The 16,055-nt window shown below is 40.5% G+C and overlaps 1 long non-coding RNA gene across 1 annotated transcript; it reads right to left on the bottom strand.

Annotated features, from left to right (window-relative positions):
* Positions 1 to 2,835: 2,835 nt before the first annotated feature.
* LOC115834689 lies at positions 2,836 to 15,461 on the bottom strand. The gene is made up of 3 exons (XR_004029576.1): positions 15,391 to 15,461; positions 8,517 to 8,519; positions 2,836 to 2,867 (listed from the first exon to the last, which is right to left on the bottom strand). It is a non-coding gene; the product is annotated as an uncharacterized LOC115834689 (long non-coding RNA).
* Between the last annotated feature and the right edge of the window lie 594 nt (positions 15,462 to 16,055).

The following is a 16,055-nucleotide window of genomic DNA, read 5'->3' as shown; positions in this document are numbered from 1 at the left end:
TTGCTATGTTACTCAGGCTGGTCTCAAACTCCTGGGCTCAAGCAATCTGCCTGCCTCAGTTTCCAAAAGTGCTAGGATTACAGGCATGAGCCACCACACCCAGCCCAAAAATGTTTAAAAATATTTTTTAACAAAATGTTATAGATGGTATCACCTGGGCCACACAGATTTTTCACTGAGATTATTTCTGGATATTCTAAAAATTTTGTTGTCATTCTGAAAAGGACTTTTATTTGGATTATTTTACAATTATTGATTACGACATATTTAGCATCTCTTACCCAGCCATTTTATTGAACGTATTGTGTCTATAAAATTTTCTCATTTTGAAATTTTTAAGGATTTATTGATAACTACCATATTTTAATGTAAAACAATATCAATTATAAGATATATAATTATTTTACATACCACCAAAGGAAAGGACACTAACAAGCTATCATTTTTGAGATGTGTCTTAATTTCAGGGAGTCTAAAATGTGAAAAAGAAAATCTTGAATTTGACAAAATATCATGTGTGTCTAAACAATGTATAGACATTTGGTTTGGTTTCTTTCTTACCAGTAATCATACCTCACATCTATTTCAGGTCTCAGTGCTTTAACTACAGCAGTAGAGATAGACAACAGATATCCTTGTCTTTTGTCAGTTTTCCTCAGAAACAACTCATATTTAAGCATGTGTTAAGTTTTGATTTAAAATAAATACTCGCTCTCATGTTAAGACAGTGTCTTTCTATTCACTAATGTATGGACATCAGTTAAATACTAACATCATTTATCTACTACAACATATGATTTTATTTACCTAATGTTTTTCTTCAACTTTTTTAGATTTAAATTCCACTAAAAAGGAAGCTTTATACCATTATAGAAGATGGAAAAACAGCCGGGCGCGGTGGCTCATGCTTGTAATCCCAGCACTTTGGGAGGCCGAGGCGGGCGGATCACGAGGTCAGGAGATCGAGACCACGGTGAAACCCCGCCTCTACTAAAAATACAAAAAATTAGCCGGGCCTGGTGGCGGGCGCCTGTAGTCCCAGCTACTCAGAGAGGCTGAGGCAGGAGAATGGCATGAACCTGGGAGGCGGAGCTTGCAGTGAGCCGAGATTGCGCCACTGCACTCCAGCCTGGGCGACAGAGCAAGACTCCGTCTCAAAAAAAAAAAAAAAAAAAAAAAAAGAAGATGGAAAAACAAAATCATTTTCTATAAATGGAAGGCAACCATAAAAATAAATAAAATAACACAAAAACAATGTTGTAACATTCTATTACTGTTCCTTGCTTAAGGCTCTGAGATTGGTTGAGCGCCATGACTCATGCCTGTAATCACAGCACTTTGGGAGACCCCAGCAGGCAGATCACTTGAGGCCAGGAGTTTGAGACCAGCCTGGGCAACATGGCAAAACTCCATCTCTACAAAAAATATAAACATGGTGGTGAGCACCTGTAGCCCCCGCTACTTGGGAGGCTGAGGTGGGAGGATCACCTAAGCCTGGGAAGTCAAGACTGCAGTGAGCTGTGATTGCACCACTGCACTCAAGCCTGAGCAACAGAGACGCTGTCTCAAAAAAAAAAAAAAAAAAAAAAAGGCACTGAGCCTAATGCCAACTGCTCAGTGGAAAAAAAAAAAAAAAAAGGACATTAGGAAGCGTTAGGAAAGTGTTAAAACTGTACACTAGTGCACCAAACTCAAACTTTCTTCTGGAAGTAATTAGACTACAAAGATAATTGACATAGAATAATGTTATCACTACAGTTAAAACTATGCTGAGTCCCATCTAAAATTATCTATCCAATCTGCTTTTGAAGCTTCGTTAGGAATTTGTTTAATATTTTATCAATTGCTTTTCTGGTATATGTTGAAGTTATTATATAGCTAATGATTGACATATGTATCATATAAAGAAAGTTACAGGCCAGGCACCATGGCTCACGCTTGTAATTCCAGCATTTTGGGGGGCCGAGGCCGGCTGATCACCTGAGGCCAGGAGTTTGACACCAGCCTGGCCGACATGGTGAAACCCTGTCTCTACCAAAAATACAAAAAAATTAGCCAGGTGTGGTGGTATGTGCCTGAATCCCAGCTACTTGAGAGGCTGAGGTAGGAGAATTGTTTGAACCTGGGAGGCAGAGGTTGCAGTGAGCCAAGATTGCGCCACTGTACTCCAGCCTAGGCAACAGAGTGAGACTCCATCTTAAAAAGAAAAAAAGAAAGAAAATTTCTAATATGTTACAAGGGTAATATTATGTTACCCTCGTAGTTCTAGAGATAAATACACACACATTCATCCCAATGTACTGCTACTTTTGAATGATTTCTTTAGGATTTTCCTATTTATAACTGTATCACCAAGGTTTTAGGTATTTTGATGTGGTTATTGCAGGAAACAGAAACCAACTTAAGCCAATTTAAGCAACAGCAGAAAGTATAGCTGGGCGCCACAAGGGACTAAAACCAGGAGATGAGAAGCTCCGATGAACAAGCATGTTCTTCGAATTTTCAGGCCTAAATGGTTTTCATCTTTTCAAATACGTCTACTTTATTCTTTTCCCCATGTCCTTAAAACTAACTTTTTCTAATTTTCTCTACATATAAGCCAAATACAACTTCAGCATCATACACATACAGTGAGTTTAACAGAGATTGAGAAGTATCTCTTGTTCCAATCCATATTCTGAAAATTTTATACTATCCTTATTCAAACAATTAGTGTACATATATGATCACACAAATTTAAAAGATACAATGGGGTATACAATGAAAAGTATTATTATAATTCTTCTTCCACTAATTGTATAATTTTTTTTTTTTTTTTTGAGACGGAGTCTCGCTCTGTCGCCCAGGCTGGAGTGCAGTGGCACGATCTCGGCTCACTGCAAGCTCCGCCTCCCGGGTTCACGCCACTCTCCTGCCTAAGCCTCTCTGAGTAGCTGGGACTACAGGTGCCCGCCACCACACCCAGCTAATTTTTTGTATTCTTAGTAGAGACAGGGTTTCACCGTGGTCTCGATCTCCTGACCTCGTAATCCGCCCGCCTCGGCCTCCCAAAGTGCTGGGATTACAAGCGTGAGCCACCGCGCCCGGCCTAATTGTATAATTTTTTAGACTTAAAAACGTTATACCATTATGGAAGATGAAAAAACATTTTTCATAAATGGAAGGCAACCATAAGAATAAATAAAGCCTCCATAAGCCACTTAGTTCATTTCACAAAAGAAAATGGCTGTTCAGTTTCTTTTATTTTTCCTATAGGTACACAATCATATCCATATATACATATATATTTTTAGACAGGGTCTCACTGTGTTGCCTAGGCTGGAATGCAGTGGGGCGATCATAGCTCACTGCAACTTCAAACTCCTGGGCTCAAGTGATCCTTCCAAAGAATAGCTGGCACTACAGGGGTCCAGCCATCCCACTGAGCTAATTTTTTCTATTTTTTGTAGAGATGGATTCTCATTTGTTGCCCAGGCTAGTCTGGAACTTGTGCACTCAAGCAATCCTCCTGCCTCAGCTTCAAGAGTAGCTGGGGTTACAGGCACTTGCCACCGCGATGGGCTAATTTTTTTCCATTTTTTGTAGAGAGGGTAAGGTGGGGTCAAGGGAGTCTCACTTTGTTGCCCAAGCTGGTCTTGAACTCCTGGGCTCAAGTAATCCTCCCACCTTGGCCTCCCGAAGTGCTGGGATTACAGGCATGAGTCACTATACCTACCCTCATTCTTTCTTTTTTAAAAAATTTCTTCTTAGTTGTTGTTTTTGCTTTCTATAATTTGCTCTATAACCTTGACCTTATTTTCCTCTTGCTTCTGCAATGATTTGGATTTTGGATTAAAAAATTCTTGTTAGTTTACTAATAATTACCTTGAAACATAAGCAATGTTGACCCCACATTTCTCTGATCATAAATTTAAAAATAAAACTGTAACTTTCTAACTTTCTATTTGGATGAGAAACTTGGCATATTTGCTGCCTCAAACTTTATCTTTCTCTCTTCTTTTTTAAAAACACTATAACCTTTTTTCCAAGTTTTACAATACTAATTCAGATTTGTAGCTCAACTATGATTAATGTTTAGATTTATTTCTGTATGTTTAATTCCCATGTTTATTTCTAGTCCTAGAGAATCTGTTTTCTTGAGTTTTAATTGTGACTCATTTTGGGCAACCTAAAGTAAAACTTTAAATAATTTTAAAATGAAGAATACTTAGGTGAAATCTTGCATGGGTAAGAATGCCTATTGTCTTCACATCATTGACAACATGGGTAGATAGAGTTTTCTCAAAATTCATTACATTTGCTTCATTTTCTTTTTTAGACTCAGTGCCACTGAGAAAAAGTTAAAAAACAATCTGCACTTTGCTACTTTATAGGCAACATTTTCCAGCTTAGCTCTCGTAAGATTCTTTGTGTATTTCTGAAATTCAAAAACTTGACTGGTATAATCCCAGAGGTGGATCTCTTATAATGTTTTTCTAAAAGAGAGAACTCTTTGACTCGGTTTTTTCTCAGTAAATTTTTTTTCTCATATATTAGTTTATTGATTATGCCCCATTTATTTCATTTTCTTCTTTTGGAACATCAGTTATCAATACTTAGGGTCTTATCTCTGTCCTCATCTGTTTTTATTTTTCTTTCTTTCTTTTCTTCTGCATTCTGGGAAGACTTCCAAGTTTGTCTTCTGAAACATGAATTTAATTTTCTGCACTGAGAAATTATTTTTACCTATTAGTAAATCTCTAGTACTTCATGATTTGGTCTGCAAGTCTGCTATAAACTTTTCCCAGAATGGATGTTATTGAGTCACTGCATTTTAATTTTTATTAAAAAAAATTTTTTGGGAGATACAGTCTCCTGTTATCATCCAAGTTGGAGTGTAGTGGTGTGATGATAGCTCATTGCAGCCTTGAATTCCTCTAACAATCTTCTCACCTCAGCCTCTGGAGCAGCAGGGATTACAGGCACACACCACCATACCTGGCTAATTTTTTTTATTTTTTTTTAAATTTTTTGTAGAGACAAGATCTTGCTATGTTGCCCAGGCTGGTCTCAAATTCCTGAACTCAAGTGATCCTCCTGCTGCAGCCTCTCAAAGAATTACTGCCTTTTAAAATTTTGATTTCCTTGAAGGCTTTTATAGCCTGTTTTTTTGTTTGTTTTGGTTTGTTTGTTTTTAATCTGAATCTGTTTTCATCTCATTTTAGACTGCTCTTTTTTTTTTTTTTTTTTGAGACGGAGTATCGCTCTGTCACCCAGATTGGAGTGCAGTGGTGCAATCTGGGCTCACCGCAACCTCCGCCTCCTGGATTCAAGCAATTATCCTGCCTCATCCTCCTGAGTAGCTGGGACTACAGGCAAACGCCACCATGCCCGGCTAATTTTTGTATTTTTAGTAGAGACAGGGTTTCACCATGTTGGCCAGGATGGTCTCGATCTGTTGACCTCGTGATCCACCCGCCTTGGCCTCGCAAAGTGCTGGGATTACAGGCATGAGCCCTGCACCTGGCCTAGACTTCTTTCTTTTTTTAATAGCCTGTTTGTATTTCATAGGTGCAGATATAATATATAGATAGATATATCTGATATACTATATATAATACATTATATATATATAAATGTATATTTAGTAAAACATACAAATTGAGTGTACAACTCAATGGACTTTTACATATGTATACACCTGGGTGAACACTACCCAAGTCAGGATATAGAACACTTTCTTTTTTTTATTTTTTTTTTTGAGATGGAGTCTCACTCTGTCGCCCAGGCTGGAGTGCAGTGGTGCAATCTCGGCTCACTGCAACCTCTGCCTCCCGGGTTCACGCCATTCTCCTACCTCAGCCTCCTGAGTAGCTGGGACTACAGGCGCCCGCCACCACACCCAGCTAATTTTTTTTGTATTTTTAGTAGAGACGGGGTTTCACTGTGTCAGCCAGGATGGTCTTGATCTCCTGACCTCGTGATCCACCCGCCTCGGCCTCCCAAAGAGCTGGGATTACAGGTGTGAACCACCTCGCCCGGCCGGGAGACTCTCAATACTCCCAAATATTTCCTCACTTTCCCTTCCCACAAACCTTACCCACCAAAAGTAATCAATATTCTGATTTCTATCACCATAGATTCGTTCTACCTGGTTTTGAACTTCATGGAAATGAAATAATACAGTATGTACTTTTTTGTGACTTCAAAGTTTTTCATAATTTTTTTTTGCATTTTTTATTGTGGTAAAATGTACTTAACATAAAATATGCCATTTTAACTATTTTTCAGTGTACAATTCAGAGGCATTAAGTACATTTACATTGTTGTACAACCATCATCACCATTCATCTCCAGAACTTTTCCGTCTTTCCAAACTGAAGCTCTATTCTCGTTAAACAACAACTCCCCAATTCTTCTCTCCCCGCAATCCTTAACAACCACTATTCTACTTTCTGTCTATGAATTTAACTATTTTAGGCAGCTCATATAAGTGCAATCATACAATATGTGTCCTTTTGTGGCTGGCTTATTTCACTTAGCATAGTGCTTCATGTTTCACCTACAATGGAGCATATATAAGAATTTCACTCCTTTTTAAAGGCTGAATAATATTCCATTATGTGTACATAGTACATTTTGTGTACCCATTCACCTGTCAGTCAACATACAGGTTTTGTTTTAAAATAAACAATCTTTCTAAAATTTCTTCCTCTGCCTGTAGAAAATCAGTATTAGATGCAGACTTTTCTGAGTTCTTAGGAGAGCTTATACTAAGATCTTTTTTCCTTAGGCTCCACTATTTTTCCCTTATTTTCTCATCTTCAAATTGGAGGGAAAATATCTAGGCCCAGAGTTTGGAAACAGATAAGGTACAGAGTTTTGCTATTTAGTACATCTAACTTACGTACTGGCCAAGTGCGGTATCCTATGCCTGTAATCCTAGCACTTTGGGAGGCTGAGGCAGGTGGATTGCCTGAGCTCAGGAGTGTGAGACCAGCCTGGGGAACATGGCAAAACCCCATCTCTACTAAAAAATACAAAAAAAAAAATTAGCTGGGTGTGGTGGCGCACACCTGTAGTCCCAGCTACTCGGGAAGCTGAGGCGTAAGAATCACTTGAACCCAGGAGGCGGAGATTGCAGTGAGCTGAGATTGTGCCACTTCACTGCAGCCTGGGTGACATAGCAAGACTCTGTCTCAAAAAAAAAAAATAAATAATAATAATAACTTAGGTACTGATGGACGCTTCTCTAATACTTTGTGATTTGACATGCAAAGCCAGTTTTTATTGCTTAATGAGCATTTATCTTGTGTCGTTTTTTTGAAATGAAATAGTCTCTTCCTAATTCTATATTAGGAAGAGGATGTTTAACCTAGAGAAGTGTAGAAGTTTAAGCTTATTTATCCTTTAATGCCATTGAGTGGTGAATGAAAACTCTTAACTCTTCCCCAGATTGCACCACCTTTATGGTTCCTCTACATTTACCCCACCTGAAATTCTTTGCCTTTGAGAGGACTTCACATCCCAAGATCTCCATTCTCTTTATCCTAGCCTATTATGCACTGGGAATTGTAGAACCTGAATTGGCTAAAAGGGGCTGTTAATGACAGGATGGGACACTCTGACCATTCAGAAATCAGTTTTCACACAGTGAAAGCCATGGCTGCCTAGCCTTCTCATTAACGAAGCTATGTGTTCCCAAACTATGGGCACTCAAGGGAAGTGAGGGGAGATATGAAACAGAATTCTTTTTACCTATTTTCCAGCTGTGTTTTCCTAATACAAAAGATGCTATATGAGGCCAGGCATGGTGGATCATGCCTGTAATCCCAACACTTTGGGAGGCCGAGGTGGGTGGATTGCTTAAGCTCAGGAGATTGAGCCTGGGCAACGTGGCAAAACCCTTTGTCTACAAAAAAGACAACAAAAAAAATTAGCTGGGTGCACTGGCGCATGCCGCTGGTCCCAGCTACTCAGCAGGCTGAGATGGGAGGATTACTTGAACCTGGGAGGTCAAGGCTGCAGTGAGCTATGATTATGCCACTGCACTCCAACCTGGGTAACACAGCAAGACCCTGTCTCAAAAAACAAAAACAAAAAAAAAAAAGAAAAAAAAAAGGTGCTGTGTGCATCACTATGCACTTCTGTTTCTTAATTTGGCTCTACTAAGAGTTTAGTAATAGAAATACTTCTAGGATTCTCCTCTATGTTTGACTTTTATCTTTTGTTTCACAGGTTGTTGTGTGTCGTGCATTTTCATTTTTTGGTACTACTTTATGAGAATTTATTGGAAGCTTGGGATAACTATTAGGTGTAATTAATACTCAGCCACCACCCTAGCCCTAACAGATGGGTCCAGGATTGTTTAACTTTATATAACCTGTGTGTTATAAGATAATCAAGGAAGAGTCTCTTCTTCCACTAGCCTGATACCTTAAATGCAAGTATTCAATTTCTTTGTGCTGTAAAGAATTTACCATTCTCAGGAGTTTCTTATAAAAAGCAAATACTCTCCAACAAGGTAAAATTAGTACCATCTTGGTTTGATAGCTTTAGGTCATCAAGCAGAACTGGTTTACTCTGGTAGTAAGGGAGTGAAGCACAGAAGCCGACAACAGCTAATGTTGCATTTTCCAGCATACAGACAAGTGCTTTAAATGCAAGGGAACAGAAATATGTTGTCTGCTCTAAACCTCCCTTAGTGTCCCAGGCAATCCCTGAAGAGTCGTCACTACTTCCTATCTAGTGTGTCAGCTGTTTTACAAGCATCAGAGAAGAAGAACTGGAAAGCAACATCATATACTGCGACTGCTGATCAATCCAATCCCAGGCTTTTTACTGTAAACTGGTGGTTTTCTATTATTTGTCATGTTTTGTTTACCACTGTAAATCGTGTTATGACATCTTGCAGTCCAATATGAAAAAGAGATCAAAGTGGGCTGCTCTAATTGAAGCAGGCACTAATAACACAAGTCCACCCACATACCACTGCTTTTGGCCCTGAAACTGTTCTGTGGAATGCCTAGAGCTTTGAGTAGCAAAATGTCTAAACGATGATCCTAGACATCATTGGAGGGTGTTTGTGCAAGGCTACCCACTAAAGAAGAGTATGAGAAAAGACATCAAGATCTCAACATAACTGGAATGTTTGAGTTCTGACTTCGGTCAGTTATTTTAAGAATACACTTGATGAATATTGTCTATACTTAGCACTCTTAGCCCCTTCCCACCCTAGGCCCACTACTGAGGGAGTTCCACTGGACTACGTGATCTCCAAGACTTCTTCCTTCCATTATATGAATTTCATACATCCTTACAAATATCCCCCCCAAATTTTTTTTTCTTTTTCGAAACAGGGTCTGACTTTGTCACCCAGGCTGGAGAGCAGTGGCGCAATCTCAACTCACTGTGACCTCCACCTCCTGGGCTCAAAGCATCCTCCCGCCTAAGCCTCCCGAGCAACTGGGACCATAGGTGCACACCACCATACCCGGCTAATGTTTTTTTTTTTTTTTTTTTTTTCTGTAGAGATGGGTTTACACCATATTGCCCAGGCTGGTCTCGAACTCCTGAGCTCAGGCAATCCGCGTGCCCCAGCCTTCCAAAGTGCTGGGATTCCAGGCATGAACCATCAGGCCCTGCCAAAATTTTTTCTTACGTCAAATATCAGGATGTGACTTCCTACTCGTATCAAAATGGAACACATCCACTATGACCTATATCTTCTGCTGATTATAACTAGAAACTCTGGACAAAATTTTTTTAAAAAATCTGAGGACTCTTGAAAGTAAAACAGGCAAATAGTGATGTGGAGTCAAAACTTGAAGAAGCAACACATATGAGAATGACTTCTCATTTTTCCCCCTTTTCTCCTGTGGCTGTGCCCCAAGGGCAGGCCTCAAGTGCAGAACTTCTTAGTAGCAGTGATCCAGGCAATTAAAACTGTTAAAAGAAACCTTATCTTTCTGCACAGAAGAACTGGAAAAAGGGACCTCCATGGGACAGCATGTAGAAGGAATCCTGGAGAGAAGTGTACTGGAGAACACGATGTCTTAATAATATATAAGAAACTACACAAATCCATGTTTACCTTTGAGGTGCATATGCATGGGACTAGACCTAAGACAACATAGCAAAGCTTTGAGAATTGAACTAATACGTAAAGCACCACCCAATTCTCAGACTAACTTCTTATGTGTGTTGAACAAACCCAAAGCAGCATTCACTACACTTTGAAAACTGAACTGAGATTGGAACACTGCCCACAGAAAGTGATTTTTAAAACATGCAGTCTGAAGCTAACTGGAGTGATTGCCTGCTAAAATGATAAAGTAATAATAACATCCCTTAGAGGATTTTGATAGGACTCATATCCACACAATTTGATATTCGAAAAGTCCAGAATACAATTCAAAATTACTCAACAAAGAACCAGAAAAATGTGACCAGTTTTTTTTTTATTTTTTATTTTCCGAGACAGACTGTCGCTCTGCCACCCAGGCTGGAGTGCAGTGGAGCAATCTCGGCTCACTGCAACCTACGCCTCCCGGGTTCACGCCATTCTCCTGCCTCAGCCTCTGGAGTACCTGGGACTACAGGCGCCTGCCACCGTGCTGCGTCCGGAATTGGTGGGTTCTTGGTCTCACTGACTTCAAGAATGAAGCCGCAGACCCTTGTGGTGAGTGTTACAGTTCTTAAATGCAGCATATCCGCAGTTTGTTCCTTCTGATGTTCCAACGCGTTCGGAGTTTCTTCCTTCTGGCTCAGGAGTGAAGCTACAGACCTTCGCGGTGAGTGTTACAGCTCTTAAGGCGCCGCATCTGGAGTTGTTCATTCATTCTGGTGGGTTTGTGGTCTTGCTAACTTCAGGAGTGAAGCTGCAGACCTTCACAGCAAGTGTTACAGCTCATAAAGGTAGTGAGGACCCAAAAAGTGTGCAGTAGCAACAAGAACAAAACAACAAAGCTTCCACAACATGAAAGGACACCCAACCAGGTTTCCACTGCTGGCTCGGGCAGCCTGCTTTTATTCTCTTATCTGGCCCCACCCACATCCTGCTGATTGGTCAATTTTACAGAGAGTCAATTGGTCTGTTTTACGGAGAGCTGATTGGTCCGTTTTGACAAGGTGCTGATTGGTGCGTTTACAATCCCTTAGCTAGACATAAAGGTTCTCCAAGTCCCCACCGGATCAGCTAGCCACAGAACATGCACAGATTGGTGCATTTACAAACCTTGAGCTATTCACAGGGTGCTGATTGGTGCATTTACAAACCTTGAGCTAGATACAGAGTGCCGATTGATGCATCCACAAACCCCGAGCTAGACACAGTGTGCTGATTGGTGTTTTTACAATCTCTTAGTTAGACATAAAGGTTCTCCAAGTCCCCACTAGACTCAAGAGCCCAGCTGGCTTCACCCAGTGGATCCTGCACTGAGGCCACAGGTGGAGCTGCCTGCCAGTCCTGCGCCATGCGCCCGCACTCCTCAGCCCTTGGGCGGTGGATGGGACCGGGTGCTGTGGAGCAGGGAGCGGCGCTCATCAGGGAGGCTCGGGTGGCGCAGGAGCCCAGGTCCTGAGCCCTGCCCTGCCGGGAGGCAGCTAAGGCCCGTTGAGAAATTGAGCGCAGGCACTTGTGGGGGATCCAGTGCATCCTCGGCAGCTCCTGGCCCCACTGCCCGGGGCTCCTCCAAGTGCAGGGCCTTGCAAGCCCACACCCATCTGGAACTCTAGCTGGCCCGCAAGTGCTGCGCGCAGGCCTGGTTCCCGCCCACACCTCTCCCTCCACACCTCCCGGCAAGCTGAGGGAGCCAGCTCCGGCCTCACCCAGCCCAGAGAGGGGCCCCCATAGCGCAGTGGCGGGCTGAAGGGCTCCCCGAGCGTGGCCAGAGCAGACGCGGAGGCGGAGGAGGTGCCAAGAGTGAGCGAGGGCTGCCAGCACGCTGTCATCTCTCAATGCCGGGCAAATTTTTTGTATTTTTAATAGAGACGGGGTTTCACCATGTTAGCCAGGATGGTCTCAATCTCCTGACCTCGTGATCCGCCCGCCTCGGCCTCCCAAAGTGCTGGGATTACAGGCGTGAGCCACTGCGCCCAGCCATGATCAGTTCTTAAGAGAACAGACAATTAGCAAAGGTCAACCCCAAGATGACACATCTGGTGACATTATCAGATAAAGCCTTTAAAATAGATACTATAAGCTTCATGAGGTAAAGGAAAACACATGTTAAGTAAAGTAAGTGTAAGATCATTAAAAAAGAAAATAGAAAATTTAGTACTGAAACGTACAATATCTGAAATTTAAAATTTACTGGATGGGCCGGGTATGGTGGCTCACACCTATAATCCCAGCTCTTTGGGAGGCTGAGGCAGGCATATCACTTGAGGTCAGGAGTTCAAGACCAGCCTGGCAACATGGTCTCTACCAAAAATACAAAAAATTAGCTGGGCATGGTGACATGTAACTGTGGTCCCAGCTACTCAGGTGGCTGAGGTGGGAAGATCGCTTGAGCCTGGGAGGTGGAGGTTGCAGTAAGCCAAGATTGTGCCACTGCATTCCAGCCTGGGTGACAGAGTGAGACCCTGTCTCAAAATAAATACATAAGTAAAATAAAATTTACCATATGGGTTCAATAGCAGAATGAAGATGACAGAGAAAAGAGTAAGTGAACCTAAAGATAGATTAATAGAAGTTACACAATTTGAAGAACAAAGAGAAAAAAGATCAGAAAAAAACTGAATAGAACTTCAGGGACTCATGGGACTATATCAAAAGTCTAACACTGATAACACTGGAGTCCTATAAAGATATTGGTATGAAAAAACATTTGAAGATAATGGCTGAAAACTTCCCAAATTTGGAGAAAAAGACATCACCTTGCAGATTTAAGAAGTTCAGCGAACCCAAAATAGAATAAACTCAGAGAAAAGCACACCCAAACACATTATAATCAAACTACTAAACGCTAAATGTAATGAAAAAAATCTTAAAAGCGGCTAAGGAAAAATGACACATTATATACAGGAGAACAATGATGTTAACAATGATGTTGGACTTCTCATCAGAAACCACGGAGGCCAGAAGACAGTGGAACAACATCTGTAAAATTATGACAAAACGGTCAAGCCAGCATTCTACATCCAGCAAAAATATCCTTAGGCATGAAGGAGAAACAAAGATATTCTCGGATGAAGGAAAACTAGGAAAACTCATAGCTAACTAAAAGAAATGTGCAAGGAAGTTCTTCAGACTGAAGCAAAATAATACTAAATGAAACCTGGAAATTTAGGAATGAATGAAGAACAACAAAAATAGTAAATAGCTGGGTAAATCTAAAAGATTGTTTGCCTTTTTCTTCCTGTTTAGTTCTTTAAAATATGTATAATTTGGCCGGGCGCGGTGGCTCACGCTTGTAATCCCAGCACTTTGGGAGGCCGAGGCGGGCGGATCACGAGGTCAGGAGATCAAGACCACGGTGAAACCCCGTCTCTACTAAAAAATACAAAAAATTAGCCGGGCGTGGTGGCGGGCGCCTGTAGTCCCAGCTACTCGCAGAGGCTGAGTCAGGAGAATGGCGTGAACCCGGGAGGCGAAGCTTGCAGTGAGCTGAGATTGCGCCACTGCACTCCAGCCTGGGCGACAGAGCGAGACTCCATCTCAAAAAAAAAAAAAAAAAATATATATATATATATATATATGTATAATTTTTGTTGTTGTTTTTTGTTGTTTGTTGTTTGTTGTTGTTGTTGTTGTTGTTTGAGACGGAGTCTCACTCTTGTCACCCGGGCTGGAGTGTAGTGGCGCAATCTCGGCTCACTGCAACTTTGGTTCAAGCGATTCTCCTGCCGCAGCCTCCCAAGTAGCTGGGATTACAGGCACGTGCCACCATGCCCAGCTAATTTTGTATTATTAGTAGAGATGTGGTTTCACCATGTTGGCCAGGATGGTCTCAATCTCCTGACCTCGTGTTCCACCCACCTTAGCCTCCCAAAGTGCTGGGATTACAGACATGAGCTACCGTGCCCGGCCTAAAATATGTATAATTGTTGAAAGAAAAAAAATTTTGAAAGAAAAATTTAACATTGTCCTATGGGGTTTTTAATGCTTCTGTAGATTTAATATATATGACAACTATAACATAAAGGAACGAAGTTAAAGGACCTTTATGGTTGTAAGGCATCTGCATATTACTTAAATAGGAAAACATTACTCTAAGTAGACTTAGAAATGTTAAGTATTTCTATTGTACCACTTAGAGCAGTCATTCTTAATTGGGGTCGAGAGGACATTTTTGATTGCCATAACTGGAGAAAGGCGTGTGACTGGCATCTAGTGGGTAGAGGTCAGAAATGTTGCTAAACATTTTACATTGCACAATGCAGAACAAAGATTTATCTGGTGCAAAACAAAGAATTATCTGTTTCAAAATATCAATAGTGTTAAGAGTGAGAAACCCTGTTCTAGAACAACCAGAAAGAGCGAGAGTGAGAGAGAAGCAAAAAGCAATAGATAAAATAGAGTAGAATACTAAAACTATCCAAACAGTCCAAAAGAAGGCAGAAAGGGAAAGAGAAAATAGGGAAATAAAAAAGCAGACAGGACAAACAAAAAATACATAATAAGATGATATAACTAAATCTAAACATTCCAATAATTACATTAAATATAAATGATATAAACACACCAATTAAAAGATAGAAGTTATTATATTGGCTTAAAAAATCTATGTGCTGTCCTCAGGAAAGCCAGTTTAATTATAAAGGCTTAGATAGGTAAAAAGTAAAAAGGTAGAAAAAGATATACCATGCAAACAATAATCAGAAGGAATTTGGAGAAGATACAATAATCCTAAATGGGTACACATCTAATAACAAGGTTTTAAAATACATGAAGGACAAAAACAAATCTTAACAAATTTACATAAGTTGAAACCACACAAAGCATTTTAACTGACCATAATAAAATTATGTTAGACATCAACAACAGAAATATAATTCCATTTTGTTTTTGCATATGGATGTCAAATTATTGGATTGCCAGTTGCTAAAAACTGTCCTTTCACCATTTAATTTCTTTGGCAACTTTATTGAAAATCAATTAAGCAATTTTGTGTGAGTCTATTTCTGGACTCTCTATTCTATTCAATTGATCTATATGTCTTTTACCAATACTATGCTGTCTTGATTACTCTAGATTTATAAAAGCCTTGAAATCAAGAAGTGTGACTGCTGCAGCTTTGTTTGTATTTTCCAAAATTGTTTTGGCTATTATAGGTCCTTTGCTTATCCATGTACATTCTATTTATTATTTTGTTTTATTTTTAAATTAAATTTTATTTATTTTTAGAGATGGTAGTCTTGCTATGTTGCCTAGCCTGAAGTTCAGTGGCTATTCATAGGCATGATCACAGCGCACTACAGCCTCAAACGCCTGTGCTCAGCAATCCTCCTGCCTCAGCCTCCTGAGTAGCTGAAACTACTGTGTGCCCCACACCCAGCCATGTAAATGGTAAAATCAACCTGCTGATTGCTACAAAATACCCTAATGGGATTTTGATTGATATTACATTAAATCTATAAATCAATTTGGGAAGAACTGACATCCTAATAATATTGAGTCTTCTAATCCATAAACACCATATAATTTCCATTTACTTAAGTCTTCTTTTATTTCTGTTTGTTTGTTTGTTGGTTGGTTGGTTTTTGAGATGGAGTTTCGCTCTCGTTGCCCAGGCTGGAGTGCAATGGCACAAGCTTGGCTCACCGCAACCTCCACCTCCCAAGTTCAAACGATTCTCCTGCCTCCGACTCCCGAGTAGCTGGGATTACAGCCATGCGCCACCATGCCCATCTAATTTTGTATTTTTAGTAGAGACGAGGTTTCTCCATGTTGGTCAGGCTGGTCTTGAACTCCCGACCTCAGGTGATCCGCCTGCCTCAGCCTCCCAAAGTGCCGGGATTACAGGCATGAGCCACCACACTCAGCCTACCTTCTTTTATTTCTTACATCAGTAATTTGGAATTTCTAGCACATATTTTGTTAGATTATACACAAATATTTCATATTTTTACAT

This window comes from Nomascus leucogenys, chromosome 4, assembly GCF_006542625.1.
Source record: "Nomascus leucogenys isolate Asia chromosome 4, Asia_NLE_v1, whole genome shotgun sequence".
In the NCBI taxonomy this organism is placed as follows: Eukaryota; Metazoa; Chordata; class Mammalia; order Primates; family Hylobatidae; genus Nomascus; species Nomascus leucogenys.
The sequence above is the reverse complement of the archived record's forward strand: the minus strand, read 5'-3'. Positions and strand labels throughout refer to the sequence as shown.